The sequence below is a fragment of the Vulpes vulpes genome, chromosome 6 (assembly GCF_048418805.1).
Source record: "Vulpes vulpes isolate BD-2025 chromosome 6, VulVul3, whole genome shotgun sequence".
NCBI classification, from domain to species: Eukaryota; Metazoa; Chordata; class Mammalia; order Carnivora; family Canidae; genus Vulpes; species Vulpes vulpes.
In genome coordinates, this window is record NC_132785.1 from 85,361,653 (window position 1) to 85,384,702 (window position 23,050).

General features: G+C 35.8%; 1 protein-coding gene across 2 annotated transcripts in view; it reads right to left on the reverse strand.

The window, feature by feature from the left end:
• Positions 1–23,050, reverse strand: part of MDGA2 (MAM domain containing glycosylphosphatidylinositol anchor 2) — a 768,370-nt gene that overhangs the window by 374,318 nt on the left and 371,002 nt on the right. The gene's annotated exons all lie outside the window — the stretch shown is intronic.

A 23,050-nucleotide genomic window follows, 5' to 3' on the forward strand; every position in this document is an offset into this window, starting at 1 on the left:
TTTCTGAAATCATGAAGTAGGGCCCTTACCAAAGAATGTCACCTGTAGCCCATACTTTGAATTCAGGTCCTTTAGGAAAACAGGTGACACAAATGAAACTAGTTCAGTCTATTGCCTCCTGAGCTATTAAGGGTAACCCTTAAAATGTTTGTTTTTTTTTTCCTATCTTGCTAATTCAAATTAAAACCAGTACACACAATATAAAATATCGTATTTAAACACCTTTTTCTTTTTACTGATTCCTTTTTATACATTTATTTTTTTATTCATTTTATACATTTAGATAACAAAACTAAAGTCACATGGTAAGTGACAGATACAATAACCAGCCTCTCCATAATTAATATTGCTGCAGTAATACATGTGAGTAAACATATACTCATTATAAATGTTTATTTAAATTTCACGTTATATATAAATATATGTAGGCATGCATATATGCATACATATAAAACTATAATCATACATCCTCTAGTATAATAGTGAAAACATACAAAATAATGAGACCAATTATAGACACTAGTTCTCAATATCAGTTAAGATTTGAACACATCTGATACTTCAGTTTTATCAGTGGTTTTCATATATTGTATTAAGTAAAGAAAATTTTAAATACCTAAGATCTCATTATTCAGATATACAGAGGCATCCACCAATGTTACTTCTATGCCTGGTGCCATGATGCCAATAGGAATAGAATGTTGCTATTCTGGCAATAGCACATGTGGAGGATACAAAACCAAAAGGAGATAAATGTATGTTGAATTTATCTGGTATTTGGTAACAATATGACACACATTCCAAGATGCTACTATGACACCTCAAGAAAAAGATTTTTGCCTCTTCTAATAAATTTATACATTTGCAATTTCAGTTATGATGCATCTTGTTACAAGTCTCACTGCAAAATGAACACAGTTCACATCAAACTTCTAATAAATAGAAAGATTCCACTGAAAGGTATTTTCAATGACTGTATTTTTACTTTCCCTTAATACTCTTTTGATGGACATATTTATTTGATTTTATCACTTTAGTCAATTAATATATATTTACACAGCTTAATTGTCTTTAATTAAGAAATCAGGGTTCATATATGTAATCATTTGAACATGTAATTATAATATCTAATTATATAATTATAGAGTATATTGAAATGATCAAATCTTCATCCTATTGATTTTAAGAGTGCATGTTATTTATTAAACACCTGAAAGAGAAAAGATTCAAAAATCACTTACAATAAGTTCTTTCAAACTGCTTACATTCAAATACCTGACTTCAGTACTGATGTCTTCCCAAATGCTCCCCTAGGTGCTGGGTAAGGACTGATGATACAATGACTGCAGGCATCTTATAGCACCCTTCAGTGATGGTGAAATGAGTGAATGGCCTCCTCAATGACTTCAGGGAGAGGATGAAAGGATATGGTGACTTTTTCCACATTAGTGGAATCTACTTGTTTAAAAATAGTTAAAACATGTTAACATGTAATATCGAAAGAAAAGAAGGAAGGAAGGGAAGGTGGGAGGCAGGGAAAAAGGAAGAAAGTGAGGAAGGAAAAACTAATATTTCAAGAAACTTTTTCCTGAGCCAGGCCATAAAATATAAAGGAGAGCCTCCATGAAAATGCACTCTTTAATTTTGCTTGTGAAATATGCCAAGCTGTTAGAAGAACTTACATGGCACCAATTTAATATTTTTCTCTGACCCAGTTCTTAGAAATTTGATATCAAGTCACCTATTAATATAACTTACAAGTGCAAACACCCTAACTATGCAGTACTTACAATATTCAGGTTCCTGTAAAAATAGCTATTGCCTCCCCTAGAGTAAGGCAAGCTTTCCCTTTCCCACAACCTAAATCTAATTTAGACATGCTTATTATTAATTCAGAATGTCAGAAAATCTGGTGCATAAAAAGGAGAGCTTTGCAAAGAAAGAATTCACTTACTCCTTGGGTCTGATTGAATAAAGTAAGGTCCTGATATCTAAAACACCTTAATTTCCTAATAAAAAAATTTAGAGTCACATTAAGCAAATTTAAGAAACCTAATTTCTGACATAATCAACTGAGTTGCAATACACACTAAATACATTTCACACGCAGGTCTCCCAGGCTTTACCTTTCATGCAAGCTGTTCTTTACATCTCCAAAAGCACCTGAGACAACATAGTAGAAATGATTCTGAATGAAGAGTAGGTCTTCTACACCTGATTTTATAGGTAAAAATTATGTTTCTCCTCAGTTATTAAAACTTGAGGTGAAATGGGGGGTGCCTAGGTGACAGAGCTGGTTATGAGTCAACTGTTGGTTTTATCTCAGATCGTGATCTCAGGGGCCTGAGATCAAGCCCTGTATTAGGCTCCAAGTTCAGTGGGGAGTCTGCTTGTCTTTCTCCCTCTCCTTCTGCTCCCCCCCTCACTGCTTGTGTTCTCTTGTGAGTTTGTGCACGAGTGTGTGCATGCACGCTCTCTAAAATAAATAAATAAAATCTTTAAAAAAAACCAACTTGGGGTGAAATGGAAACAAAAGCCAAAATAATCTTTCTGGAATGAGTCACAGATTATTACTTTATAGCACAGAAGTATTAGAAAAGTAAAATTTGTTATGCAAGTATCTCTGTTGATAATGGATGTAGACGACCTTGAAGTTAATTGCCAAAAAATTAGTAAATCAAGTGGCACCTGGGTGGCTCAGTCAGTTAAGCACCTGCCTTTGGTTCAGGTCATGATTCCAGGGATTGAGCCCCTGTCAGGCTCCCTATTCAGTGGGGAGTCTGCTTCTCCTTCTTCCTCTGCTGCTTTCTCTCTCTCTCTCTCTCAAATAAATAAAATTTTTAAAAAATAGTAAACCAAAACCCCTTATCTATAGGTATGGTACTTATCATTCAGACGAAAATTCTTGAATTCTTGATGATTCTCTTCTCACTCTCATATCCAATCAATCCTCAAAACCTCTCAAAATATATTTGATCTACTACTCTCTTTCACGACCTCCAACATGAACTCCATTGCCAATGTCACCATCATTTCTCTCTGACCAGAGCACCCAGCTTCTACTCCCAATGCCTCTAATCTATCCCCCTCAGCTGCTGTCAAATTGATCCTGTTAAAACATAAGTCACAAGATATTAGCTTCTGCTTAAACCTTTCTTTGGCTTCCCAAATTGGGTGCAAGTAGGATGGCACCCAATTCTTTTTCATCAGGCATTGTATCCTTTTTCATCTCCAATGGCCCCACAGTCATTGCCCTGCAGCCACACTGAACTCCCTCCTCAAACACATCAATATTCCTCTTGTTTCAGGGCCTTTGCCTTTGTTATCTATCCTCTTTCTACTTTACTCAAGTTTTTAAATACCCTTTTATCCCTATAGCCTTCCCTAACCATCCTATATAAAACAGTGGTTTGTTATTCACAGTCATCTTCTCTAGCTTAATTTTCTTCAGGATATTAATCAGTAGCAGAGATCAGAATATATATGTATATCTGTTTATTGGCCATTTCCCTCTAGAAAATATAATCTTCATGAGGGCTAGGCTCTGGTAGGTTTTGTTCATTGCTATATCCCCAGACCAAAATAGTGCCTCACACTTAGTAGATGCTTAATGCTCAACTCCTTCCCTATGGCATCCAGCTGCCTTTTTTTTTTTACAACTCCCTGGGTAAGCGTTAGAAAGTATAAATGACCTCATTAAGGCTTTGTATAATTCTGAGAGAAATGTGCACTCTATTTAAAACTCAACTTTGTAAAGGCTCGCAAGAAAAAGGGGTTACTCATTCAGCAATAATAAAAGCATCAACATTATTAATTAAAATGTTTGTGGTTTAAGTTACCCTATAGACCTCTCCAAATAAATGTAGAAACACCGTGTTCCCAGAAGGGCATTTTATTCACAGAAGAAGTTTTATGAAAAGACTTTAAGACTCAGCAGTTTTAGGAAGAAAATAAAGTGAAAGTTTAGGAACAAAAAAGAAATGCATTCTAGTAACTTCTCCACAACTAATGATGTAAAAACAAATAAAACTTGGCAAAACTAAAACAACAACAACAATATTTTTAGCCAAATATGACCAATCCTAGAGACCCTAAATAATACAGAATAATTTAGAAGAATAGTTTTAAATTAATAAAAAGATGAAGAGATAGAAAGGCCAAAATAAGAAAATCTATAATTTTTATGTAAATTAATTTGACCAGCTCTGCAATTATCTGTTTATTCTTTACCAAACATTCCATCATGAGCATTTATGAATACGGTTGAGCTATTCTTAGATTGCTACCAAAGATCTGCCACAAGTTTGACTGTTGCAACTACTGCCACCACTCAAAGGTTTACTGAAGATCTAATGAGAGGTTTAGACCAGCTCGGGGAAACAAGAATCCTCTGTGATCCTGAGGACCATAAACAATAAGAAAGCCCAAATTTATGAGAGAATGGATCTGATAAGTGCTCAATTAAATTATGGACAAGTTATGCCATACAGCATTAGTTTCAAGGAGTAGTAATGCTGAGTTAAGGGAAAATAACAATATTTTAATCCTAAATATTTCAGTATAGGCTTCTACTTTAACATGTCTAATGTAAATCACTTTCATTTTGTAAAATGATCTATAAACTGTCATATAGATGAGAAAATCAGCCTTCTCAAAAAGATGTGTTTGCTTAGAAAAAGCCAGGCAATAAGCTTTGATCAACTTGCTGTGAAACATAAAAGGCTTCTTTCATATTAAGCAGGTACCAGGCTTACAAATTTAATTAAGGACAATTTTTGCTAATTTTTAACATTTCAAGGGAAGACATACCAAAAACAGCTGTAAGTCAAATGGCTATTTTATTACTACCTTTGCAATAAATTGAAAATGTGTCTTCCTTATGGAAAAAAGGCTTCAATTCCTGACAAATCAGATCATTCTAAATTAAATTATCTACTTAAAAAGACACTATTTTAATAAACATTTTATTAGTTTTATTCCCCTGCACATTCACAATTGCTACTACATCCTCGCTTTTTGAAACTATGGACTTAATATAAAAATTTTATACTACCTTTTTTTGGGTATACATTTATTTTTTCTGAAGTACAGCAGTGATCTTTTTCCCTAAGTATTTCAGTTCTTGAAACATTTTGGGCACATTCAGTTGTTCTAATCTTGTCATTAAATATCAGATAAAACACAAAGTGATCTCACCAAAAATAATGGGAGCATGGGTACTATTCTTAATAAGAAAAATTTTTCAGGAGAATAATGTGCTATGTTCTGTTTCTCAATTCAGGTCATAAGAATCTGTTCAGTTAGTGAATACTCAATAAAATAAGCATCACAACAATGAGTAGGTAATTAGAAGGATTTAATAAGCATAGTGCATTGGCAGTGTCAAGGAACGAACCATCAAATGTGCCTGTCTCTGTGGATATCCCATGTGGAAGAAGGTACAAATTGAAAATGAGAAGGAGCACAGTGTGGCAGGGGAAAAAAAAAGAAATATTTGGAAAGAAATGAAAATTATGACAAAAATGAAAGAACTATTATTGCTATGGAGGTAGTACATGTTTCAGAAGATACACAACTGAGATGTTTTACATAAAAGCACGCTATCCAGAAAGGACAGTTTAGAGCAGAAGCAGCCAGCTAAATTGCTGTTGCTCTCTCCTGATCCACCAATTAGTGAGCACTTAGCCAACCTCTTGAAAGCAAATGCCGCTAAGGAGGTTGGTGTCAGTTGATTATTCATACTTTATTGCCAATTGCTTTAATCAGATGCTTTCTTCAGAACATTCACTGAATCAGCTGATTTTAGGTAATTTTATACCTATAGAGAGTGTGAAAAGGTGTGTGTGTGTGTGTGTGGTATTGTGATAATCATTGAGGGTTTTCAAATTCTATTCACCTAATGCTTATCACTGGATGCCCAATCCAGGAGATGGGCATTCAGAGTCATTGGATGTCACAGGATTAAGCATTTAAAATGCTACTTTAATACTTTCTTAAAAACGGGTGTGACTCAATTATTGGGACCTTTACTATGTATTGGGGTTGGGTAGTGTGTTGATGATAACAAAAACAAGTGTGTTTGACTTACAACAAGCAAAATAATAAAGCCACTGCTCATCTTCAGCCTCCCATCTCTTTTTTTGATATACACCAAACATCTTCATACTATCTCAGGCTGTCTTCTTGGGTACACTCCCATCTAGCTTCAGAAAAATCTTATCTTCTCCATTAAAATGTCAATTCCTTCTGAGGTCAATAGAAACAAAAATGTTTTTTTTCAAATATTGATTTTTGTTAATGATGGAAGAGGTCTTAGTTGCTTGTCTTTAACAAAGGGTGTTTCTTTTTATTGAAGATCAGTCCTTGATCAGTCCTTGAACTAAAAGACTAGGTATCCTGTGAATTATTTTTGGCTCAAAGTATGTTTTTTTAATATTTTATTTATTTATTCATGAGAGACACACAGAGAGAGGCAGAGACATAGGCAGAGGGAGAAGCAGGCTCCCTGTGGGCAGCATGATGCAGGACTTGATTCCAAGACCCCAGGATCACAACCTGAGCCAGGGACAGTTGTTCAACCACCGAGTCGCTCAGGTGCCCGTGGCCAAAAGTATTTGTATGAAATCCTACAGGGAGGGAATATGAAGATTTCTTCAAACTTTCCATCCTCCAACCTTCTTTTCTCTAATTGTTCTGTTTTCCAGAATATTTCATTGTATCATAATACCTTAGAGCATACATTCTAAGATTTTTCCTTTGGGGTCACAATACACTGTATTCAAATTAACAAAGTTATGTGTACCCACATTTTTTAAACAGGGGAACAAGCAAAACAAAATAAAACATTGCTAATATTATGATTGAAATCCCTTGTCCACCATGAAATTGCTTTGTGATGCTGGGAAAATTACTCTTTTTTCCATTCTCCAGAATTTCACATTCCACATCAGTAAAATGGAGACAATTATATTTGACTCATAGGACTACTGTGAAGAAAAAAAGATGAGATAGAGAATGGAAAATGAAAATAAGACATAATTTAATAATATTGCCTTACATAGAGGATATTAAACTCTTATGTAGCCAAACATTCCAACCATTCCAAGTGGTGACTGGAGATCACATCACAGTGGTATCAGAACATGTATGTGATTGTTTAGCTATACTTTTTCTGGGTTTCATTTTACTGGTCTGTAAAAAATTAGATGACCACATCAGCTCTTTACAATTCTATGGTTCTATACACTAATTCTATATAACCTTTAAAATTCAAAAATTTAAGGTCCATAAAGAATCCATTTCCATCCTGATGACTTTCCCTTAATGGCATTTACCACAGTCTGATAATCACTTCTTTATTTGTCTCTCCCTTGTGATTCTGCCTTTATAGGAAGAAACCTAACTTTCTCCTTGATTATATTTTATCCTTTACAGCCAGCAGACTGTCTGACACATAGTAGGTTCTTAAAAATTACCTGTAGAATTATAAAGAAATAGTTTAATGAATGAACAAACACCTAACATATTAAAGTAGAGAAGATGAATACAAGTCTACTAATTTCAATGCTGTTATTTCTTCTACTTGCCATAATGCAATCTATTTTCAGTAGAAGTCATGTATTTCCTGGAATAAAATAAATAAGACAATATATATATATATAATATTATACTCCTGTAATTTATATAACAAATGATTTTTACATTATTTGCTTGTAAAATTGGAATGTCATCCAAAGTCCTATAAACTCATTTCCTGCATTCCAGAGGGAATAACTTCAAATTCTTTCAGTATATTTTTATGATATTTGCCTCCATAAATCTATACAACATATTCATATTGTTTCCTCTAGGTTTTTCTGTTTGGAGCATTCTGTGTTGGCTTTCCATTATGGACAATGGGGACTTAGCTATCCTGTCCAGTCTCACCCACCCCACCACAAAGATACACAGATGTACACATAATGCACTTCTTTATCCCCCTATGTTCCCAAATGTAGTTATATCATAGTTTTAATCACTACTCAGAATTTGTAGTATTGCGACTGGGTGATGCTATTCACTGCTGAGCCATATAGTATACTATGAAATATCTTTTTTCTTGCACCGCTTCTGGTTTTCCTTGAAATAAATAATTGTGATTCTATTTGTTTGATCCCTTTTTTGAAATACAGTTATCATTAATTCACTCTCAACTCTCATCAGAGCACTTATCTGTCTCAGTATATATAAATACATTAAGTATTTCATTCATTTCTTCTTGTGAAATAAATCCTTGCCAAGAGAGTCTATGTCTCTTGTCTGCATGGGTTGCTTTCTGAATCTGCTTAGCAGCTGTAATCTTAGATAGTTCTTTACCATTATCAGTTTCAACCTGCTTCTCTCCTGTATTCTTTCTTTATGTTCTGGGAAGGTCTCTTGCCCCTTCTTTATAATCACTTTTTCTCCATCTTCATTTTTTACTTTTTTTCTTGAGACTCATGTTATTCAAATGATATGGACCTCTTAGAAAAATTTTCCATTTTTTGTCTCCTAATTTCCATTTCATTATCTGCTCTTTCTGAGAGATTTCTTTAATTTCCAAACCTCCTACTGAGACTTCCCTCACAACTATTTGATCTTTAATTGCCAAGAACTCATTTATGTTTGATAACTACTTTTAATAGCAAACTATTCTTATTTTTATGGATGCTATAATATGTTTTATCACTCAAGATTACTAATAAAAAAGTTTTGAAGATATCTTCATTTTCTGTCTAGCATGTTTTTTCCCACATAGGTTTCTGGGTTTTGGCGGGGGAGGGTTTGTGGGTTTTTGGCTTCCACTTTTCATCTCAGATGACTTCCATAAATATGTAGTGATCCATTATGCCTGTTCATATTAAGAGAAGAACACCAAAAAAACTGCCTGGAAATTTCATGCCCATGAATGGGACTTAATAACTACGGTCTTCATTATATAATGATTTCCTGGGCCACTTGCTTGGGGATGTCTGATGCCAGTAAGTATATTTCAGATTCTCTCCCCACCCACCTCAGACTCCCAGTGAAAGTACCTTCCAGTTTCATACCTGAGGGATGCATGTTTCCAGCATCCTGGTGTGAAGTGGCAGGAGGATAGGGCAGGGCACCAGGTATTTCAAATTCATCACCTCAGTGGTCACTTACTCTCCCTATTTTAATTTAGTGCCCTCTCTCATTTATCTAGAAAGAGATCTTTTCTTTTACCTTTTCCAGAATATAAGACCTTCATCTTCTTTCAGAGCATGAGAGGAGTGATCATTCAAATACACAGAATCAAGGAGAGAGAATCAGGGTCCAATGGCTTTTCCAACAGATTTTTATCCCCTTCTCCCAGTTTCATAGCCTTGCTATCTCCTATTTTCACTAGTACTGGGTGCTGAGAGTTGAGTTCCTGTAAGCTTTTGATGGTGTGGAGGGACATTGTAATGTAAATCACATTTCCCTACTGTTTGAACATTGCTGGCTCAGAGTTCAGCTCTAGCTTCCTCTTTCTGCTGACAAGCTGTTGTTTATATTCCAATGGTTTGTTTGCTGAAATCTCCTTCTTCATTCTGATTGTCATTTTTATAACCTTCTAACAAAACAGTCTTAATGCACGTGTTCAATCCATTATTTTTAACCGGGTTTTAAAAGATTATATTGCACCACATTAACTTTTGCCACTGCTCTGTGTGCAATATATCAGGTGATTACACAGGCTTAGGCTTGATCCACTACAAAGAACTCAGGGTATTATTAATAACAACAGACATTTTCTCTTCTTCGGGAGGGGCTGGGGAGTCACTAAACAATGAAAGAACCGAATGCTGACTATGGCACATTGAAGAGAATTGCAAACTGAGTATTGCAATACAAAATCTGAAAAACTGTAGTTCCTTCAAGAAGTACAATCAATCCATGATACAGAGAGAGAAAGGTAAAATAAATTATCTCAAAGTTCCTTCCAAACTCTAAACTACTATGAAAGTAGAGAAAATTTTATATGTTCTGACATGGAAAAATGTCAAAGATATATTTTAAATGAAAAAAAAGTTGTAAAACTGTAGGTACAGCGGGGTTATATTTTTTTGTAAATATATAGGATTTTAAGTTTATCCTTACTTCCAATATAAAATATCATACTTCTGTGAAACATTAAAATAGCTCATCACCCACTCAACAGTTCCAGCAAATATTACCATGTTCTGCCCTTCTATGCAACCATTTTCCTAAAGAAAATAATAATGGCAATCATTTATAAAGCTATAATTCCCTGAAAGGGTGTTTTTTAAACATCTTTATAATATTTAATATTAACTCGTTTAATATTCAGAACACGGTGGAGTAGTTGTCTTTGTAACCTCTATTTCGCAGGTGATGAAACTGAGGAAAGGGAGATCAAGTATGCTGTTCAAGGTCACAGGAGTGGAGGTGAGCTTTAGCCCCAGGTACTTGGGCTCAGAGTCCAGAGCCATCCAAGCTCACCCACTACACTACACTGCTATACACTTGCCACTCTATAGCCCATTCAGAACATGAACAAACAAATGCCAAAAAGAACATCAGATTTATAAAGTTATGTGACAAATCCCTAATGTCCTTTGAAGTTATATAGTTTCATAGTAACAAAATGAGTCTTATATTTGGCAGCCAGTTGGTGTCAGGAAAATTATAGTGTCTCCGTTTTGTTTATGTTTGCTTTTAGTGGCTGGAAAACAAAATAGTTTGCTTCAAGGCAACACAATATCAAACTTATCAAATAAAAAATCTTGTTTTTATGTCTCTAATAGCTAGTAAATAATTTCAACTACCACTGTTAGACTAACTACGATTAACACTGCTACAAGAATTTAGAAAAATTAGTATATTTGATGTTAAAACCATTGTCTGAAACTCAAGTTAAATCTATGTTTCAATTAATCTTTTCTACCAAAATCTTGTAGTCACTCTACTTTCTCCAGAGTTTGTTGTTAAGACAAGAAAGGGATTAATCATAGGCTTTTTTTTTTTTTTAAAGAGAAACAGTTCCAGATATTCCTGTAAAAAGTAGGACAGGAACCAGCGCAAGGGCTGAGGAATAAGACATTCACTTATTGAAGAAAAAAAAAAAACTTTCAAAAACTGATCTTTATATTTCCTTTTGTGTAGCAGATCCTGTTCCTGGAGAATTGCTAACTAGACAAGGTATTGCAAGACACTCACCTATAACCTGGCACTTCTCTGGCAGGGAAACAGACTTTGACACTGTGAGAGCTGTGAGAGAATACTCACAGTCCATTATGGTCATATCTAAAGGACCTAAGAAATGTTTTTAAACCTCTCAGGAAGATGTGTCAGAGACACAGGGCTATGTAGGGAAATTCTGGGGTGGAAGGGCAGTGTCTCTATCACTGTTAACATTGCATCTGTATCTGTAGCATCACAACACTTTATATTATATTAGACAGCAAGTCAATGGATCCCTACCTAGGGTATAGCAAAGAATGCAAAGCTTGCATGAACCTTTCCATGAAAACACCCTATTGCTGACAGGACAAGTCTCTCGACTTTTAGGGGGCAGAGTACTCAACATCTGTGGCAGATAACATGGAACAGGCCATGCATGATTCAGGCAGCAGGACTTCTATTAGTGAATTCTGGATGGCACTTTATTTATTTATTTATTTATTTATTTATTTATCTATCTATCTGCCTACTTCTGTCTGGAACCTCTACTGTCATCAAGACCCTATCATTCTTAGGCTCCCTATCCTTGATGTCTCAACCTAGTGACCTTCCCAAACTTTGGTCTTCGCTATTCTCTTCTGTAGCATAGCACAAACTCTTCAGTATTATTAATTGATATCAAGATCTGTAGAAGTGCTACGATTTTACCCTACTTGCAAACTGACAAGCTAAACTAGCCTGCTACATTTTGAAAAATGCTGGCAGAAGACAAAGGCTCCTGGATAAGAGACAAAAGGCATTGGGTAAGAGACAAAGAAATTAATTGCCCGATATTGCTATTACGGCATTAGCAGTCATCAGTGTGCCCATATTTGCTTCAGTTCCCTGAGTATTTATTCCCACAGGACAATGGCACAAGGAGGTCCAGGGTTTTGTTTGTTTTTCACCCAATGAAATGCTTTTTATTTTCTATGTTGAGACAAATGCTATCAGTTATCCAACGGGCACAGTGAGGCTACCTATGGGTTTATCCATCAGTTTATCTAGTGCTTTGGGGACTGGTAGGAGTCCCATGGAGAGGAGAGTTGGTCGAATGGCCAGTGGTTGAGAGGATGCCTTTCTGAGCACTTGAGGACTGGACACATATAAATGTTCTCATGAAGAAACATCACATTTTCCCCAGGTTTCACCCAAATGGTGAACAACAGGCCATGAGAATTTGGGGAGAAATTCCCTGATCCGCATAATTTTCCTGTCCCAAAGAACCCAGATTTTTAATACTAGATAGTAAGCATGTCTGTCTATTATTTCAGGCAAACACTATTTCTCATTTTCAAGGTTATTTGCTATTTAAAATCCTTTGAAAAGATAGTCTGGAACAAAGGGTGTCAATGCTTCTGCTTTTTTTTAAGACTTATTTATTTATTTGAGAGAGAGACAGTGCATGCACAAGTGGGGTGAGGGGGCAGAGTGAGAGAAAGAGAGAATCCGTAAGCAGAGTCTGCTGAACACAGAGCCTAATGCGGGACTGGATCCCAGGCCCCTGAGATCATGACCTGAGGTGAAATCAAGAGTTGGACACAATCGACTGAGCCACCCAGACACTCTGCCTCTGCTTTTAATACATGCAGGAACATGAGAGACTTATGTTCTTACATTCCTTTATTGACTCCACACTCCATAAGCGTCCTAGTCATGTCCAACTTATTTGCTACTATACCCTCAACATTTAGAACAATGTCTCCACAGAATACCTGTTTAATATATACTTTTTGACAGAATGGAATAAATGTATTACTGAAAACAAATCCTTAAAATGGCTTTAAAAAGTTTTCTTGGGGCACTTGGGTGACTCAGTCACTTAAGTGTCTGACTCTTGGTTTTGGCTCAGGTCATGATCTCAGCATCATGAGATGGAGCCCTGCATAGGGCTACGCACTTAGCATGGAGTCTGCATGAGATTCTCTCTCCCCCTGATTCTGTCCCTCCCCCCTCCTCACATGCTTTCTCTCTCTCTCTCTTTTTCTCTCTCAAAATAAATAAAATCTTTAAAAAACAAAGCTTTCTCATGTATCTTTGGATAAATACATTGGATGGTGACAAGAAGCAGTGAATTCAATTTTATTGCCTGCCAAAGGTCCAGTGTATACCTATTTAACATTGCAAACTAAATATGATCCTATATGGTTTAACATATATCCTTTAATATCCAACAGAAGCCAACAGATTGTTTGACATTCTTTAAGGAAAATTATGGAGTATAGTAAAGTCTATGTCTCAAGAAAGGGGAAAACACCTCTACCAGAAAGCGAACAGAGAAATCTATGGACAGGGCTAAGATTCACTTTCTAAATTTGCTTTACTGCCCTAATGAATGAGTGATTAAAACCCCAAAGTTCTACTCCACTGATACGATTATAATTATATTTTTAAAGACTTTATATACTTACCCAATGGAGAGAGGGAGAGAGAGAGAGAGAAAGAGAGAGAGAGAGAGAGAGAGAGAGAGAGAGAAGAGCACACATAAGCAGGGGGTAGTGGCAGAGAGAGAGAGAGAGGGAGAAGCTGACTCTCTGCTGAGCAAGGAGCCTGATGCAGGACTTGATCCCAGGATCTTGGGATCCTGACCAGAGCTGAAGGCAGATGCTCAACTGATTAAGCCAGTTGCCCCAATATTATAAATTATTTTGAGGGTCATTGGTAAGATATTCATGTATGACCATCAGAATCAAAAAGGATTTATATCATTGACATGAGTTCTCTGATTGGCTGTAGTTGGATATAATTCTGTTTTCTGATTGGGCTCTGGATCCAAAAGAATGCACAGAAAGTCAATTAGTTCCTTCATGTTATTATTCTCAAATATTTTGATCATTTTTATTATGAGGGGCACCTGGCTGGGTCAGTAGGTAGAGCATGTGAATCCTGAGTTCAAGCCCCATGTTGCAGGGGGAGGGAAGGATAAAGTTAAATGAGTTTTTCAAGATCACAATAAACTAATAATGGTTAGGTTGAAAACTAAGATCTTCCAAAAATTCATTCACCCTGTGTTCCATTCTTCGCACACCAAGAAAGAAAAATAACACTGTTAAATACTTACCAAGATACGTTTATTACGCTCTTCCCATAACTCCTACCTGTAATGATATTTAAAGTGCTTATAGCACCTTTTGTTTTCATACATATTTGCTTTTCTGTTCCTAGAATTCTTAATGCCAGTCCCTGTCTCAGGGCCTTTCTACTTACTAGCTCATCTATCTAGAAAGTCTCCCTTCAATCTCTTGCCTCATATACCTCACCAAGATCTTCACATGGCTCAGCAATTTCTCATCACTTAGATCTCAGCAAGGTATCACCATCTCTGAAAGCCTTCTTTGGCCCTCCCATCTGGAGTAGTAGCCCTGTCCACTCCCCAGTCCCTCTCTACTTCATTCCCCTACTTTTTTTACTCTGTTCCACTTAGCACCATTCCAAGTTAGACTTACTGTATTTGTTCATTATCCACTGTCTCCTCAACTAAAATGTAAGCTTTTGTCTTGTGCCCTCAATAATACCGATTATATGAATAAAAGGAACACAGTATTTTGTCTAGTATGACTCACTAGCCCTGAAGCATATATGCCATACCTTGGGCACTGTTATTCTGAAAATGAGTGAACTATCATAAAAATTTCGCACTGTAATCACATGGTGACTATAAGTAAATGTCACTTGTTTATTGTTTTCACACAAAGCACCCCAAGAGGCTTAGGTTACCAGTGAACCATTAAGACTTTCATATTTGCATAGAAATCTATCACTAGGTTTGAAGGTGTTTGGAAATAAAGAGATATCATTCAAGACAAAAGAACATTTCCATATAAAAACAAAACACAACCTCAGGCCAACAAATATAATGAATATAAAGAAAAGTCTACCTAGGTCATCTACATTTGTTAGTACAGGGCCCTAAATTACCCACTTACCCTCTTTCTCAAATAAATAAATAAATCTTCAAAAAAATCTGGGTTGACGGTTGATATGGCAAATGGCTGATGATTTTATTCTTTACTGCCATTCACTTATCATCAAGATAATGCTAGGCATGTATTATGAGTCATTCATTTCTAAACTATGGAAATGCAAGGGGAAAATAGGACTTGAATTCTACCTTCAAGAAGCTTAGATTTTTGTGAGAAATACAACAGGTAAAGAGGTTATTATTATGCATCAGAACAATTGCTGATAGGGGATCCCTGGGTGGCTCAGTGGTTTAGTGCCTGCCTTTGGCCCAGGGCGTGATCCTGGAGTCCCAGGATCAAGTTCCGCATTGGGCTCCCAGCATGGAGTCTGCTTCTCTCTCTGCCTGTGTCTCTGCCTCTCTGTCTCTCTCTCCCTCCATGTCTATCATGAATAAATAAAATCTTAAAAAAAAAAAAGAACAATTGCTAATAAAGAAGAAGGAGTTTTCAAAGGGATTAGAAAAGGACAAGGTAAGAGTGAAAACAAAATAGTAGAAAAAACTAACAATTTTTTGGTGACTAATTTTTTAAACCATTTTAACCATTTTTAATTGTACAGCTCAATGATATTTTTTAATGAAGATTTTAGATTTTTATTCATTTTTTCATGAGAGATACAGAGAGAGAGCCACCCAGGAGTTACCAATTCAATGCTATTAAGCATAATCACATTGTGTTGCAACAGATCTCCAGAACCTTTCTACCTTGCAAAACTGAATCTCCATATCTGTTAAACAACTCTCCATTCATCCCTACTCCTGGCCCCTGGCAACCACTGTTCCTTTTTGTGTTTCTGAGATTTTGATTACTCATATAAGTGGAATCATACAGTATTCACCTTTTTTGTGACTGGCTTATTTCACTAAGCATAATGCCTTGAAGTTTCATTCATATTGTAGCATGTGGCAAGTGTTCCTTCCTTTTATAAGGCTGAATAATATCCCCCTGTATATACCACACATTTTATTTATCCATTCATCTGTTGCTGGACACGTGGGTTCTTCAACTTCTAAGCTATTGTGAGCAATACTGCTATGAACATAGATGTGCAAATACTACCTTGAGATTCTGCTTTCATTATTAAGGGTATATACTCAGAAGTGGGATTGTTTGATCAGATAGCAATTATATTTTTAATTTTTAGAGCAATCTCCATTCTGTTTTCCATAGAGGCTGCATCATTTTACATTCCTATCAACAGTGCACAAAGGTTCCAATTTCTCCACATCCACACTAATGCCTGTTATTTTCTGTATTTTAATTAAGTAGCAGTCATCCAAATAAGTGTGAGGTTTATTCTTTTGTTTTTTGTTTTTCTTAGTTTCACATTTTTATTGAAATTCCAGTTAACACACAGTGTAATATTAGTTACAGGTATGGAATTTAGTAATTCATCACTTGCATACAGTGCTCATCCCAACAAGTGCCCTCCTTAATACCCATCACCCATTTAGTGCATCCTCCACCCACCTCTCCTGCAGCACCCCTCAGTTTGTTCTCTATAGTTAAGAGCCTGTTTTATGATTTGCATGTCTTTTTTCTTCCCCTTTCTCTCTTGTTTCTTAAATACCACATAGAAGTGAAACCATATGGTATTCCTCTTTCTCTGACTGACTTGTTTCACTTAGCATACTACTCTCTAGCTCTACTCAGTCATTGCAAATAGTGAGATTTCATTATTTTTAATAGCTGAGTTATATCCCATTATAAATATATACATATATTTATACATATATATGTATATAAAACATATATACATACCACTTCTTCTTTATATATTCATCAGTCAATGGACATCTGGGCTCTTTCCATAATTTGGCTATTGTTGATAATGCTGCTATAAACATCAAGGTGCATGTATTCCTTCAAATCAGTATTTTTGTATCCTTTGGATAAATACCTAGTCATGCAATTGCCAGATCATAGGGTAGTTAAATTTTTTACATTTTGAGGAACTTCCATACTGTTTTCTAGTCTGCACCCCCAACCATAGTGTAAAAGGGTTCCCCTTTCTCCCCATCCTTGCTAACATCTGTTGTTTCCTGAGTTGTTATTTTAACCATTTTGGCAGGCGTGAGGTGATACCTCATTGTGGTTTTGACTTGACTTTCTCTGATGATTAGAGGTATAAGGCATTTTTTCATATATTTGTTGGTCAATGGTATGTCATCTTTGAAAAATGGCAATTCAGTAATTTAAGAAAACAAACATTTATTTAGTAGGCACTGTTTTCTCAGTACTGCTCTGGTGGATCCTCATATATATTATCTCATTTAATTATCTCAACATTATATAAAATTGGATTTGCCACTGCAGTTGGTGAGGGAGGAAATTAGGTGAACTGAGAGATTTATAGAGGTTGAGTAACTTGATTCTGGTCTTCAGCTAGTAAATGGTGGAGAAAAAGTTTAATTCAAATATTGTGATCCTTCCAAATTAGTAAATTATTGAAGTTTCCAAATTATTAAAACATCAAAAGATTCCAAAATGGTTAAATACCTAAGGTATTAAAGATGCTATAGATAGCCAAAGAAGAATATATTCCAATTAGCCAAAATACCGCACTGTGAAGGAAAACTGTATGTCAGAGGAAGAGCCTGGCAATGGGTTTGAGTGGAACACAGTCATGAGGGATGAAGGAACAGTTGTCACCCACAGGTGTGGGTCCAACAGGTGCTGTTAAGCAAGGATTGACATGAAATCTGTGTGTTTATTTAGTGTATATATGTGTCTAGGTCCAGGTTGTTAGCACTTAGCTTTGACCACCTGGCCTATACCTCCATCATCTACAGGAACTTTTTAAAATGTATTTGCAATACCACCTCCAAAAGGAATTTTTCCAGAATCTTTATCCTCTTTTTAATGATCACTTTTTGCTGACTTCTCCAATTTTCACAAGACAAGATGTCATTGAAACTGGATTTTTCTTTTCCTTGTTACTTAAAAATGGCAATTTGGTTTCATAGTTGTATGGCTCACATTTTGGCATCTGCTAGTTATACCTTCTCCTATTCACATTTCTTGGTTTCATTCAATGCATCTCTAACATAAATCAAGTTCCCAGGGCACTATTCTTGTGTCTGAGCATCATATTCATGTTAATCCTGCTTGTTTAGTACATGAGATTAGAGAATAGGTGTTAACTGGAAGCAAGTACTTACTATATTGTACACGTAGCCCAGATGCCAGCTGAGGTCATTCTGCCCACTAAGAGTTTTACATAAAATTCAATTGACCCTTACCCTGTCTCCTCACTCCTCCATCTATGTTTAGTGGGAATTTTGATGCTCATTGTCAGATTTCCATGAATTCAAGGCTTGGCTTATTTTAGCTTTTTGTTTTTGTTTTTTAATTCAAATTTCTAGGTTTTTCTGAACCCCTGATCTCACTTATATCTCACTCCCATGGCCTTTTTTTTTCTACATGCCCCACACCAACCTATAATACATTCCCTTTACCTTGATGTTAAAATGATTCATCTAGAACATGTGTAGGAGACTGAATTTTGGAATAACTGGGAGAAGAGGCACTGGTTACATTGTAGGATTACCAAGCAAAGAGCTGAAAATAAAATATTAAATACTCATAGCTCCAAAAATCTTTCAGCTACTTTCCCTCCATTCCAATCAGGAGTTTATCAGTAGCTGTCACTAACCCACACTGCCCTCCTCTCCCTTGATGCTCAGTGACCCTTCTCTCTCTATTTGCTCTCTCCTTTTGCCTCATCACCTGACTCCCCTCCTCCCTTTCTCTGGCTTCCCTTACTAGCAAATTTTAGTGCATTTCTCTAGTAGAACAATTTGCCTATTGGCTTCTTCCTTCCAACCAAACCAGGCATGCAAGAGCCCATCTTATATACTTAGGAAAGATAATATTGCTACACAAAGATCATTTCTCTAGAAGAGAAATCTGACACTCCTTAGGGGAAGAAGTGATTCTACTTAATTGTGATTTTAAATAGAGTATTTTTTTCATAATTGGTTGGCTTCAAAGTCATTGGCTGTTTAATGTGGGAGAAAATGACACAAAATATTAAATGTAATAAATTTTAAAAATCTGGTTACATATTGACAGAGGTGTGAAAAGGGGAAAGAGAAAGAGTGGGGGAACAAATGGAAAAAATAAAGGAGACAGGAGTAGGATACAGAGGTAAAGACAGGGATAGAAAAAGACATATATAAAGATAGTGTTAGGATAAGAAAGCTCAGGTTTAAAATAAATTTAGTGATAATTGACATTGTGGCTTGCAGCATATACACTCCTCTGCTCAAAACACTCGAAATAACTTCCTAGCTGAGAATAAAGAGCAGTGTCCTTTCAACAGCCAATACGACCCTGTGCTTCTGCCCTTCTTGTCTCTCAGATCTTGTCTCTTACACTCTGGTAGCTCATACCAGTCCAGCTGCTCTGACCTTTTCCTCATTAACAGTTGGTGTGATCTCATCTCAGGGATAGTGTCCTTGCTATGTCCTCTTCTGAAAATGTTTTGGTACACCCTGATACCTCCCTTCAAGTATTTGCTCAAAAATCTGCTTTTTACTGAGGCTTTCCCTAAACATTTTATTGCAACTTGAAATATACCTCTTCTAGCTCTCCAGAACTCCTACTCTTACACTTTCCTTAGGTATTTGTGCATTATCTGTGTCCCCTTATCAGAATATTCTTAAGAACAGGGATTCATGTCATTTTATTTACTTTTGGTTTTTCCAGTGCCTAGAACTGTACCTGATACATTGGGTTGCTTAATAAAATATTTGTAATGGTTGAACCCTACGTCTATTACCTGTTATATAAACTGCATAATCAGGGCACCTGGGTGGCTCAGTCGATTAAGTGTCTGCCTTTGGCTTAGGTCATGATCCCAGGATCCTAGGATGGAGCCCCAAATTGGGCTCTCTGCTCAGTGGGGGGCCTGCTTTTCCCTTTCCCTCTGTTTGCCACTCTGCCTATGTGTTCTTTCTCTCTCTGTCAAAAAAATAAATAAAACCTTAAAAAAAATAAACTGCATAATCAATCCATTATGGTCCTTCAGGAGCTCTACAAAACAGCAGTTACTTAGCCTGAAAAGAGTGGAAGGACATGGAAAACCTAAGAACCAGAACAATAACCTGGAGTCTCAGATTAATGCTTCCCAAATCTTGAGCAGAATTGTGGCCTTCTAACATTTTTTGCCCACATGTCTCTTAAAAGACTTGAAAATCCAGGTATCTCTCACTTATTTTCAGGTTAACTTCTAACATTATATCATAAGCTTAGTTGCAAAGACGCATTCTAACTATTGAGATTTGAAAATAAAATGATTATACCATTCAATTAAAGGGATCCATGGATTGTGACAATATTAAAACCATTGAATTGTTGCATTTTAAAAGGGTGAACTTTATGAAATAAGAAATATGCATTAATTTCAAATTTTTTAACATAAAAAAAGAAAAAGTAAGCAAGTATGCATTGGGCCTGCCTCCAGAGCTAAATTCTGCCAACATAAAGCTAGTTCTGACTTTGAGATTAAATAAATTCACCCATAACTAAAAGAGAACATTTATGTTTTCATTATTTTCCCTTTTTCAGCAACCACTTTTAACAATAACATCTTTGAAGACTTATTCTTCCAGATGGGATGAAAAAGGCTTTGTAACAACTTTTTGCTCAATAAAAGGCTGTGACTTATTGGGGAAAATAAAAGGGATTCATGAATATATAACCATTTGATGCTCAATATCATCTATTAAAATACAAAAAGAAAACATGGTCTTCATAATAGACATTTTACACCATTTCATTTTCTCCTTGAATCATGTTTCAATCCACTTTTCTCAAGATAATTTTATCTTGAAGTAATATGTTTAAGTGCTTGAAAGTCATTCACTGATTAATGTTTCATATTACCTGTGGGAGAAATGGAATATATTTTTTGAGGTTGAGATTAAAGTTCTTTGAATTATCACTAAAATGATACTAGTACATAATTGATCTAACAATATAAATATTTTACTTTTTTGAAAAGTATTTATTGGAACTACAACTCTTAATTTGATGAACAGGGCTACTTTTTTTTTTTTCTCCAAATTAATCCACGTATACTAAAAATGATCACCACTTATGGCTAGAATTAAACTATATGTTCAACATCATTCTTATTTGTAGTTTTCATTCTCCTAAATTAACATGGGAGAAATGTGCTCATATAAATAAGAATATAAGAATTTTAACTCTTTGAAATTCTAGCTTTGGCAAGAATATCATACAGTGCCATGCTACACCATCAAAAATTATTTCTGGTAGCCTGCCTACTGACAACTTTATTAAGATCACCTCCAATTTTGTTGAAAGCAAAAAAAAAAAAAAAACTGGAAACTATCTTAGCTGCAAAAGAATCATAACCAAACAGAAGGCACACACCTTTTCAACTCCAGAACTAATTTCCTTTTTTTTTTTTCACCCTGAGGTAATGCACCCATAATAAGATTAAGGCTGTTAACTCTGTTGATGTAGGTGTTGTTTTGCTGTTTGTTTTGTATAAAAAGGTAAGAGTGATTATCAAGGGTGGTAAGGGGGGAAAACTTAAATCCCACCAATCCTCTCTGAAGTATAGCAATTTTAGGGAAGTTGAGAATATTAACACTGATTCCCTTAAAACTATCCCTCTACTCACAGACCCTTGTTTGAAGATTGCTCCAATAAAGAGAGAGAGGGAGAGAGAGAGAGAGAAGGAGAGAGAGAGAGACAGGAAAGAAAATGAAATCTCAGAAATCAAAGCCCTAAATGTTTATGAGGTAGACATGTCTCAGAAATTCTTTTGTTCTTCTCTTCTCAAGAAATTCATAATATTCATTGATCTCTGGTGAGGAAACCTGTTTGCCTTTTTTAACTCAGGTTTTCTAAATCATTTTTGAACACAGAACCTTTTCCCCCTGTAACATGATTTGACAACCCACAGATATAATATTCCATTGATACATGTTTAACAGTATGCTAGACGTTGCTAATGAAAGACATGGGTCTCTGTGTGTGTGTAAAATAGGAACTTTGAGAAAAAAAAAACTGACATTTTAGAAAATAAGATCTTGCTGCCACTGAAAAGTGAGTTCAGGCAACTAAGAAATCTGAGAGAGTAGATGGGGACCCTGGAGCAGAACAGGATATTGCATATTCAGAACAGAAAAAGGGTTAGTTCAAGAAATATGGGGGAAGGGAGAAGATTCAATGTCACCACCAAATTATTATATAAGAGACTGACAAGACTGTCCAACATCTAGGATGCTTCATACATATTCAACAGATAAGCTGCTGCTGATAACAGAGTGTTCTTTCTTCTGGAAGCTGGGGGTGGGAACCTAGACAGAAAATAGCTCTGCATCTCCAGAGATTAAGGGAGAAAATTCATTCAGCCTCAAACTGGTGCTAGGTGGGGAAAAAATGCTAATTTCAGGGGGAAAAAAAGGATAGCACAGCCCAAAATATAATGCTATGTGTGAACTACCTGGAAAGAAAGATTACACAGTCAGGATGAGAGTAATGATTTATTTAAATTAATGCAACATAAATTAATATCTAGTCAGCTTTCTCTCAGAAACTGCCTAGAACTAAAACAAAATTTTGTGTGCTCAATGCAGTGCACATATTTTTGGGAAAAGAGTGACACAAGAGAAGTGAAAGAGGACAGTCAGGCTTTAAGCCAGAGGTGAAATCTTTACTAAGCCCCTAGATAGGAGGAACAGAAACCACCCAAGACAAACATAGGTTGCATCTAGCAGCCATCTAAACACTGAACATCTCAGTGTTCAGACTGTGATTTTATTTTATTTTTTTAAAGACTTATTTTTATTTATTTTAGAGAGACAGAGTATGAATGGGATAATAGGGGGAGGGAAGGGCAGAGG